Source organism: Chroicocephalus ridibundus, chromosome 1 (assembly GCF_963924245.1).
Source record: "Chroicocephalus ridibundus chromosome 1, bChrRid1.1, whole genome shotgun sequence".
In the NCBI taxonomy this organism is placed as follows: Eukaryota; Metazoa; Chordata; class Aves; order Charadriiformes; family Laridae; genus Chroicocephalus; species Chroicocephalus ridibundus.
In genome coordinates, this window is record NC_086284.1 from 117,465,429 (window position 1) to 117,477,374 (window position 11,946).

The window sequence follows — 11,946 nt, forward strand, 5'->3', positions numbered from 1 at the left end:
CAGCAAGGAGGCAGGATTAGTCCCACAGACCTGGGGTTTTTAACTGGCATGTGCACAGCCCTAAATAAGCCTGTCCCTTAGGAGACATGCAATGAGTAAATCAGGATCTTGTTGAAGCATATTCACAGCACATCAATCCCCTTGGAAAACTTGGCTATTGAGTGATATTGCTGTTTCATAGGGCCACTCAAGCACTAACCCAGACCTTGTTTAATAAACTATTCTTGGTTAATAATAAGCAATAACCCAAACTTTAAAACCTCTGTGCTACAGACACTCAGAAAACTTGCCTCTGCTGGAGAGCAAGATGTAGCCCAAAAATGAGGATAAGGATCTCCTCTGTGCCATTTCAGACCTCTGCAATCCACACGTGTCCACAGGTAGTGTTTTGTTGGTCTTTGAGACCACAGGAATACAACTATCCCAGCTCTCTGTCTCCCAGCCCAGAGAATGCGTGCATCAAAGCAGAAAACCTCTCTCTGCCACTCATTTCTTAATGCCTCCCTGGTTCTGTCTTCTAGGTATAACAAGTGGGGAATACTTGATGGATGGATGTTTGCACTGGCTGACAGACCATAAACTTGCGATTTTTTGGAATCCACTGTCAAGGCTGGCCAGGCTATCACACCACGACAGGAGCACATTTACTTCAGCCAGTGAGCAGAGAGGCTGGCCTGTCATTTCAGACAGATTTTGTATTTATTGCTTTGTACCAGATGGGTGGATGGACAATCTTATAGTTGTGACCTAAGTCAACATTATATATTAAATTCATCCCCTGGATAGGCACTCAATCTTTAAATGGCAGCATTACAAAGACAATGCTCCAAGGCGGGGTGGGGCGTGGGCGGCAGAAAATAAGTGAGAACTTTTCATTCTGCTCTCGTCCCTCTTTTCTCCAGAGTCGTACCTGCTGGGGCCTCCTCAGCCTCTCAAAATGGAATTCTCCAGCGAGAGCTGGAACTGACATCTAACAGAAATACCATCCCCAGTTGTCTCCTTGGTCAGTACACCTCAAACCATTTCAGCGTCACATCCTCTAACTGGTGCCTGAGGGAGCCGGGAGCCACTTCTGATCTACAGCCTTGTGCTGATCAGCTGCCCAGCCTAAGATAGGAGAACAGGGAAATGTGTCTTTCACCAAGATCTTAAAACAGAAATACTTAATCCTATAAAAGGAAAAGCTATATTTAAAAATGCACAGAATGCCAAAACTAACAAAGTAATGAATCGAGACAAGGTCACGCCTGTAATCCCACTCCTCTCTCCCAACAGGACAGTGGGACAGCTGAGCGGGCCAAGAGACAAATGAGGAGGGATATACTTAAAAGTAATGGCTGATCCAGAGCACATGGGTCGAGCAAGTTTTTTCCTCTTTCAGAATATGTGAACAAGGCAACACTCAAAGAAACTCAAAGCTGATAACATTTAAGACTTAAAAAGGAACAGGTAAAAAGATGCCAGGCTACAGAATCTCCCCTCGTTCACTTTTCCAAAAATATCACTGAGGCCAAGGAATTAAGAAGATGCAAAATCCAAAGAATAAAAGCACTGTGTGTTCATAGGAACGAGAGCATGCTTGACTGGACTGCAAATGGCCGAAGTATGAAGAATGCAGAAATTCACAATGGAAAAAGTCAGCGTAGCGTAGCAGAGAGCCCAGCCTTCATCAATGGCGAGCACTGCTGACCACCAGCATCAGCAGGAGCCATGGAGCAGCAGCTCTCCAGGAAGCCTAAGGCAGGCACGAGGGGAACCGCTGTCCCCAGGGGAGCCCTCTCTGCCACCACTGCTCCCTTGGGAGGCTATCAACAATGCCGTCGGCCCAAAAGGATGCCCAGGGTCTTTATAAACCCGGCCTTAGCAGGAGAGTCGAGGTACAGAGTGCACACGTCCTCTTTCATTCTGGCCCCAAGAGTAGCTGGCACACAATTTTCTACTCATCCAAGCAAGGAAGAATGACTTTAAGAACTGGCTTGAAGCTGAGAGGCAGCTGAAGGGATAGAGTGTCACTGTTTCAATCATATCCCACTATCACTACTGGTTTTCTCTGCTCAGTAAAGCTCCCAGGGAAGTCTGGTGCTTTTCTTCCGACCTGGTGAAGTAGCACCAAGTCCACGAAAATCAGAAATTTCCCAGTGGTGAAAACGATGACAGAAAAGGGCAGCTATGTCTTTACAAATGGCATTTAAATAAATAAATGAATAACCGTACCAAACAACAAAACCAGGCAGCCCTGTTAAGGGCTATAATATCAACCTGGAATTTGTTAAAGAGACAAAAAAAAAAAAAAAAAAGCAGGGAAACCAATGACATGGGGCGTGGGGCTCCGTACTGCGTTCACATCACACCCAGCTCTCGGAGCTGAAAGAGCTGGTGGGGCTATGAGGGGCTTCCAGCTGCGATTAAGACTGGTTTGCAGTAAGAAACACCAGGATAGGGACTGGTCAACTTTTACCTTTAGCAGTCAAGTGAGAACTCAGCCTCTTCTCTCTTTCCTCAATAAGACCTCTGACTGTCCCAAGGAATTTTGGCACCTCCTCCCAGAAGGGATTACAGGACAGATCCCATACAGTGCTGATGCCAGTTTCTGCACCCATTTGTGAATACAGCACAACATTTGGGCAATTAGCTTACCAGCTGCAGCAGAGGTGTGCATGGACTGAGAATGGAGAGTGGCAGCTTCTTAAGATACACTTTTTAGGGGGAAAAACTGAGACTGAAGGGCAAAATTAGTAGCTTTGCTTTTGCCTTAAGTGTTTGTTGTTTACATGGCCTAGATGATTAAGTATCTTTGTGAGGACCACAGGAATTGTAATACCATATATATATATATATATGTATCTCCTTGTCATGAAAATTTGATGGCAGAAAAAGAAAGAGGATCAAATGAGCTTATAACACTCACTCTAGCCAAATAATGCAGAAATGCTTCATTTTTCCTCCAGTGAACATGGGTTTACATTTTTTAAAATGAATTTGCTCAGACCACATTCACATACCACCACTGGTTTCCCACAGACATTTGAGCAATTGAGTTTGACGGGCAACAGAGTTCTCAGAAAGCGAATGTCAGTCATGGAAACTAAATTTTAAATTCATATGGGCCGATTTCTACCCCAGAGGCAGCTGTGTGTTCCTCCAGCCATCGGGAAGCACAAACAGTATTGTGTAACCAATCCTGCCAATCACAAACCAAACAACGCACCTCCACTGGAGAGTACGTGCAATAAATACACACCAAAGTATGTTTTAAAGACAGTTATGCATTAGAGCAATAATATAAAACATCTGAGAGAACCATGATGTACTGGCATTCTGCTGGTGGAAATGGTGGTTTCTTCAAATGCATTTTTAGCTCCTTTTCACTAGCCCCTAGGCATTGCCCGAGACATGGCTGGGAATCTGGGAATCTTCAACGCCCATGCAGGAACCCCACAGCAGCATGTGTGTGGATAAGGCGTGCAGAAGACCCCACTTTGCTGGCTGCTCACAAATTTCCCATAGGAAGGTTCGAATCCTTCAGCAGCTTCTCCGCATGAACACTTTTCACTGTTCTGTGCTCCTGCATAGAAGGTTTTGTCACCCCCCTCGCAAGCCCCAATGCTTCCCAAGCACAAAAGTAGCAAAAGCACCGTGAAAGCACTACGGTGCCAGCATAAAACATGCTCCCGTCCTCTAACGCAGTTTGCCATGCAGGGCTTTGTAGCCTACCTACTAACACAAAAACCCCAGTCTCTGGATGAATAAAAGCAATCATATCATGTTTGCTAGTAAAAAGTATTCCCCCAGAGCAAGCCAGGAAGCAAAACTCAGAAAAGCTGCAATATTTACCTATTCTTTAAAATTCTCTCAGTCTCTCACGACTGGGGCCTGTGGGACTGCTACATTAAGCCACTTTCCTCCCTTGAGGTGGCTACATCTTATTAATGGATTAGGGACTTTTTTCTTTTTTGCATTTCTCTATTACAAATTCCGTTCGGCTGGTCCGTGACAAGCTCCTGCGAGGCAACAGCCCAACTGCAGCCTTTGCAGGAGCAAGACCAAGCCTCCTGCAGACCAATGTTATTTTTTCAGAGGACATCTCCATCTCTCAGGGCTGGACCACAGCGGGAAAACGTTCAGGGATTACTCTAAACTGGGTTTTGTGGCTCACTATTCATACACTGGAGCTCCTCTTTATTGTAAGGTTAATTTAGACAGGAAGGTCCAGGACAGATGCGGCCATGCCTGAGATCAAAAGGAACTATTAGGGACCCATGAGAGAGTTAATTTTTTTTGTTCGTGTTAGACATGAACCTGACCTTAAAAAGGCATGTCGGCGATGGTCAGCTATACAACAATATAAAGAAAGCAAAAGACACGTTGAGTGATTTCTCAAGAAACTGGATATGCGCTGCGAGGACATGACATTTTTAATGGCAACCCCAGCAAAACCCGACACGCTCATATTCAGCTACACACAGGATTTCACTAGAAATAACGTTAGCAACCAGCTCCTACCCTTAAAAGGAGTCAGATTAGCAGGGAGAGGCAAGCCTGAGGTCAGAAACTTGCTGCTATTTGTTTGCATTTGTTTTTTAAGTTAAATGCCGTGCCAGCTCCTCAGCCTGGGAACAAAGTTTGAGGTTTAAAGTGCTCCTGACAGAACCAGTTTGATGGGTGCCAGGCTACGGGCAAGATGTTTCAAAAGCCAGTGCCTAAAATTAGCCATTGCTAAATCACATAGTCAACTGAAGCCGTGTTCAGTTCCCACCTTGCTTTTCTTCCACTTCAGCCCAGCTTCAAGACAGCACTTTGGTAAACATGTGTCATAGAAATTGCCATCACCTTCACTGCATAATATGCATGTCAACCCAAAAGCACTTGTGCTTTGTAACTGGTATCCCACTGAAAAATGGGCTTTTTTTCAATTCATTTTCCCCTTACAGATCACAAGAACTCTTTTCTCACTTTTTTTCCTCTGAAATTAGGTTTTGGATTATTTTCTCCCCCCTCTGTTGTCTTATATTTTCTTAGGATACAATCACACTTTCCTCTCCATATTTCTAGTTTCTCCAGATTCCTTTAATCTCTGGTATTTCCAGAGAAATGCTAAATTTGAGGACTTTCTGAAAAGTTCATTAAAGTGCCCAGCTCTAAATCAACAATAAAGACATCCATCAAATGAAAGAGACCTCAGGACAACCTTCATAGAATCATAGACTCATAGAATGTGTTGGGTTGGAAGAGACCTTTAAAGGCCATCTAGTCCAATCCCGCTGCAGTAAGGAGGGACATCCTCAACTAGATCAGGTTGCTCAGAGCCTCATCAAGCCTGGCCTTGAATGTCTCCAGGGATGGGGCCTCCACCACCTCTCTGGGCAACCTGGGCCAGTGTCTCACCACCCTCATTGTAAAGAGCTTCTTCTTAATGTCTAATCTAAACTTACCCTGCTCTAGTTTAAAACCATTGCCCCTTGTCCTATCGCTACATGCCCTTGCAAACAGCCCCTCCCCAGCTTTCTTATAGGCCCCCTTCAGGTACCTTCACTGATTCCTGATGGATATCTCTGACCGAACAAGCACATCACAGCTGCCAGCACAGTGAGGTACCTGAGAGGCTGAGGAGATCCTCAGAAGCACAAACACTGAGATACCTTAGCCATTTTCCTCTCCCAGTGCAGACCTGGGGGTAAGGTGAACAGCCCGCTTCCTATGGTGCAAATAGCCTGTGGCTTTTCAAAGTGCTCCTCCCCACAAGTCAAATCAGGGCTGCCACCACCCCAGTGTGTATTTCTAAGCAAGCAGCAAGGCTGTGGTGCACATGCAGACATGCATCACATCACAGCATCACACATCCATACTGTCTCAGACCCCGAAACACAAAATACGGCCAGGCCTGGCTGCACCCCACATGCACACAAAGCCAGCTCCAGTGTTACCCCCAGTATCTCTGCACCATAGAGTGCCCTGCAATGGCAGTCTACAGCTTGCTCCGTTCCACTGACCGAGACAAAGAACCAATTTAATCCTGATATGCAAGCGCTTGCAATGGGGACAACACTTCTGACAACCGATTGCTCTTCTAACAGAAGTGCTCCTATAATGAGAACTATCATTTTAATTAACAATTGGAAGTACAGTCTAGGGGATGAGGTAATTTCTAGTTATTGCAATGGGGTTTAAAAAGGTATGCACCGGTACTAATGGAAGTTACTGACCCCATCACAAATCATTGGTTAAGGTCCTCTCCCCTGCACTAAGCGGACAGTCAGACCAGTCACCCCAGCATTAAAACCTACAAATCTGTGAAAAAATCACTGCGGTCAATACACTGCAGTTCATAATGATTATTTTTTGTCCACAGTGCTGCTGTTTTTTTCAATCCATTTAGCAATGTTCAGTAGCTCCCCACTTCAAATTAGGGTAATTGAGAGTAAGAGAATATGTAATAAAGTTTTTTACTAAGGGAGATGTGCCCCATTCCCTTCTCTGATTCATTTGTTGACTCTGTTGACTTGCAGTCACGTTTTACCAGGCATTTTTCTTCAGAAATGCCAAATGCGCCATGAAAAACGTGGTGCTGTCCCTTTCTTACAGCCTCACTATCACTGCAGATTTTAAATCGTATATTTCTCTTCCCATTTATTCCTTTATCTTACCAGGGAAGGAGATTAAACACCAAGACTGTTTTGCCTCTGACCCTTTTTCATGGCTGAAACCACAGATACTAAAGCCCTAGAAAAACTCATGTGTGTCAACAATCCTTAAAATAAATACTAAAAAACGGTCTTACGACAAAATCAATGTTAACCATACCATTGTCTGGGATACTTCAAATTCTTCCTCTCAAGGAATCTCAGCCACCCGCATTAAATGACTCCCAATTGAGACATGAGAACTGGCAGCAGCGTAAATACCCACGGAGCACCGGCTGGTACAGCTGACAGCCAGATGGGATCAGAACGGCAAGAAAAGATAACACTGAGCCTGGACAAGCAGCTCAGGCACCGGCCCAAAGCTCTAGTGAGTGCCTTCAGGTTCCTACTCCAGCAAGTTTTGTGTCTGAAAACAGGCAAGTCACCTGAGCCTTTCTTTGCCTGAAACTCCTGTCTGGAAAACAAACATAGTGGCCCTCGCCTCCTGCTAAGGAGGTGCTGAGATCCTACAGGAATGCAACACCCTGAGACAGACAAGAGATGGACAGGGGAACCAGAGCAAAAAAAAAATATTTGTGCCCAAAGGAAAATCAGTTGCAGAAGAAGACAAACCAGGATACAAAGGTTTTAACTCTTTATCTGGAGCTACAGTAAAACACAGATATGGCACTGCATGTGTACCCATGCAACACGCACAGAAGCAACACAGACATATTTCCATTTTGTAATAGCAGTGGTTTTGTAACCATGAAGGTCCAGAGCTGTCAGGCAAGACCTGAAGGAATGGTCTTATCTGTCATTCAAGCAGCTACTAATACAGTTTGAAAAACAGCTGAGCTCTTGCATATACAAAGCCTTCTGCATGTACTTTGCTACCTCACAGCATTCCTGGCGAGGCAGAGAATAAGTGTTATTCCCATCTGCTGAAAGATAATGTGAGTTTGAATGGCCTACTGAACGCTGCATGTGAAATTACACTGACTTTGATTCAGCTCAAATTCCCAGCGCTCCCTCCACAATTCTCATTGTGTGTCAGGACCCAGTTTCAAGTTCATTACCTTCATGTTTTGAATTAGCACCTACCATCTGCATACAAATGTACTATTTGCAGCTAACATTTCAACAGCTTTCAAAAACTGTGAAAGCTCTCAGAAGAGAGGCAGCTCGGTCCTTCCAGCACTGTTGCACGACTCGGGTTCCTGTGTGCTGTTCCCTGTTTTGCCATGGATTCACGGCATCACCAGGGCGCACCATTAAATCTCCTCACAACACCGTCTCTCCTGGGCGTGCACCAGAAATCACAATGGTGTGTGTACGACTTCACTGGGTATGGTATAGGTTAACAACTGTGAGCTGCTTTGCACCGCATGGATGGAAGACACTATGGGCATACGAACCATAAAGTTAATAAGGGATAACTACGTATTTCTTCATCAAAATTATCAGCTGCTGATTTGTACTGGATTTCTTGTGCTGATTGCACGTAATAGCAACGTGCACGTCCTTTGTTTATGAACGTAAAAAAAATAATGGTATGTCTCATCTCTCTCCTACTTCTTGATAAGAGGAGCATTCACCCTATGATTCCGCAACTAGTACCACACCAGATATGGAGACTGCCCAGCCTCTGCTATGATTCAGCTGGGTTTCTGCTGCATCATACCTGGTGGTAGGAAGCTAATTGCTGTCGGCTCCCTGCTGATTTACATCATCCAGTGTCTGTGTCAGTCTGATATGCAAAATAATTTTTCCATTTGACCATACGAAACACATTAAAGAGACGTGCCACACATTTGCCATTAGGCACTGAAAAAAAAATGACAAGACTCAATGTCTCCTTTCAAAAAGCTCTGGTTTAGGCCAACAAAACTGATTTTCACAAAACTGTGGAGAAAATGCAGTTTTTAAAAAAGGGGTTTTTTTTCCCAGGATACGAGAGCTGCAGGACCAAGAATAGAAGGATGAGTTATAAGCCTTTCAAAGCGCAGATTTATCATGGAAATTCTGACAACCGTCAATGTGAGCAATGCCGTCAGGCACCACTCGCAATCCACAGCATCTTTCAAACCTGTCGGGGGCTTTTAGAAAGGGCTAAAAATAAATGCAGAAATGCAGCAATACACACACACACACACATATATATTAGTGTTCAGAAAAAACAGGTGGTCCTGCCAGCAGTGTAAACACAGATGACTCTTGAAAACAGCTAACAAACGCCCGGCTAAGCAGCTTTTCCTAGCCATACAAGCAGCACATTCGGAACTCTCCTTGAGTTCTTCCAGTCTGCAAGCCATAATCATCTGGGATCCTGACTCTCTGTCATGACAAGGCCTGAGGACTTCCAAGTGTCTTGATCTCCTTCACCCAATGTATTCACACAATTCCACCCTCCTGACCTCCTGCGGATTATTGCCCTTCTGAAAATAACACACATGGAACAGCTGGTGGGGACAGAAATGTCTTGAATGCAAATAGCACAGGTCCCCGAGACGAGGTTTATATCCTCTCTTGTAGCTCTCCACCACTTGATCTGACCCCTACCTTCACATAACAAAGAGGAGTATATACTGCAGGAAAAAAAGGATAAGGACGCTATGGACAGCCCAGAAGGACTCAAACAGCAAGCCTGCATAACTACGTGTTGAAACCCATCAGGTCCACCACCTGAAGGGAAGGCAAAGAAGAAAACTGGAAGCAGTCCTGGAGTCTCAAAATTTATCCTAAGCCTGCAGCAAAATAAAAGGATAACGTTTTACCCCAGATTCCAGTTATGTCTCCCCAGCCCACCACAGGAAGAAGGCTGAGGTCACAGGCTGTATCAGACGCATAAATCTTATTGTTTGGTCACTTCTGTGTGAGTATGAAAGCATAGCAAAACAACTTTTTTGTTTTGTTATGGAACGCTGTAAGGCTTACAGTAGTCTCTAAATAGCCCTTCTCTCCTGGGCACTTAGGAAAAAGCGACTGTAATTTACACCTGCACCATCTCCTTTAATTTCATATCATCCCAAACCACTTGGTGTAATATATATTCACAAAAAAAAACAAAGGAGATGGCAAAGATTAAAAATGCCAAATGGTTAAATGCTGCCACAGGGGAGCACATCTGCCACCGCATCAGAGCGCCGAGCCCCAGGATGCAGCATCTTGGCCACAGTGAAAGACTGTCAGCTCTCTCTCCGCACCCAGACAGCCCCACCATGCAGACACGGAGAGTCCACCCAAGGTGGCTGTGAACAGCTTATCCAGCTTGCTTCTGGAGGCTCCTACTTATCTCAGCCTTCATTTGCAGGGGAAAAACACTCTTTCAAAGTTGAAGAGAATACCAGCCTGCTGTTATCCCAGAGAGGCGCATAATTGAGTCGGCATGATGCCGCAGACTACCAAATGCAGCAGATGGCTGTAGGCATCATCCAGTTTAGGATGACAAAGTTCGAACAAAAGCAAAACAGAAGGCAGGGAGCGCATCTTCTGCGCTAGGTTACAGGGCAGGGGATGAACCTTCACACAATCGGAACGTTGCCCAGCACACGGCCGGCTTCCAGCTCTCCCACTGCCACACCAACAATGACCAGATCCCCAAGCCTGTAATTTAAAAGGAAAAGAGAGGGAAAATCATGAGGTCCCAGGCAAAAGGGACATGAAACAACTGACTGTCTGATACCCTGCTTCTAAAATCCACAGAAGAAAATCTCTGAAAATGTCCCCAGGATACCAACCATAAATGCCACAACGCTGACTTCCAGGACTGTCCCGCATAACCTGCAGGAATTCAGAAAGAAAATTATGACCTGCAAGTATCGACACACACCATTGCACTGCTGGACGGGAAACAGCTGATGTGAAAGCATGCAGGAAAGGAGATGAAATGCAGAGATCTGTACACTGTACCATGAATTGTGACTCGCGGAGAGGGCTTGGTCTGTGGTGGGATTTAGGAGTTTATTTTTGCCAATTCCACCCTAAAGGATCACAGAAGTTAGCAGTGGAAACATTCCTTCCATTTCCCCAGGCGCCTTGCTCACAAAGCAGCTGGCTACAAGGTCCACAACAACAGACAGAGTGGAGTAGACAAGAGTGATACAGCTCCACAGGAAGCAATACAGCACACTTGAACAATTCATAAATAAATTCCTGCTCTTTGTGGACACAATATAGCTTACGTGCCCAGACTGACTAGTTTATAATAGCCACTGTGGCCACCGATCCTTGCAGGACACAGAGACATCATCGTTAACACTACGGTTGGGAATGGTGAAAGCTCTTTCGGCTGCAGGGTAAAGCAGCCTGTGATTTTGAACGTGAATACTGCGTGTATGCTTGCCCATGTTGCAAGAGTGGAGACCTGCCAGTTACAGCACCCGAGATTTCAGTAGCCATAGTCACTTCAAGAGACCAGAGCAAAAAGTAGCACTTTAACTGTACACAATTAGAGAGCCAATCATGGCAACATTTGGGGGCTGAAGGGGTATTTGGAAGGGTAGGCAAACACTTTGTTCTAGAGCAGAGCAGCAGACGACCCACCCAGAAGTGGTTCTGGTAAGCCAAGATCATGGCCATTGAGACATATTCCATGTGCGCCACGCAGTTCACAGAGCTACCCCACAACAGGTACATGCCCTACAAGACTAGGACAGGGAGACGTCATGGTTGGCATGAGCGACTCGTGGCTCACTGTGGGCAGTCATGCCAGCCTGGTTACGCCAGCCTCTTGCAGCAGCCAGCATCACCGCCAGGTTCCCAGCACAGCTGCGGCCTGTGCTGCATAGAGCTGTGGGAGAACATTTCCAGCCCCGCTCCCCTTGCTGAGAAAAAAGCACTTGGGAAGGAACCAAAGAAGCCAAAGCGATATAAGTTTATTTTCTGACCCCTACCATTCAGGGGGAAAAAAAAAAACAAACAACCTAAAACAAAACACCTACCTAAGGGGTGTCCAAACTCTGTTTGTGTCTCTACTGTGCAGACATTGTATGGTAAATTTCTGATTAACACCACAACAGCCATAACCCTTTGTTCAGGGAGGAGGCATTTGCCTAATCCAAGAAATTATAAAACACTGGAACTCATCAGGCTAAATTGATTGTTTGGTGGGTATTTTTTAAAAGCTATTTAATTTCAATCCACGTCGTGCAACAAAAATCTACTCATGGTAGTTGGTTGCATACCTTGTCAATGTAGGAAATAGGGATGAAAATGTAAACTTACCATATAGGAGTGTTCTGAGGTGTGATACATTTGTGAAAGGCTATAAAAAGGCAAACGATAGCAGTTTCAATACTTTACAAAGGTAGTAATCGTTGTAATT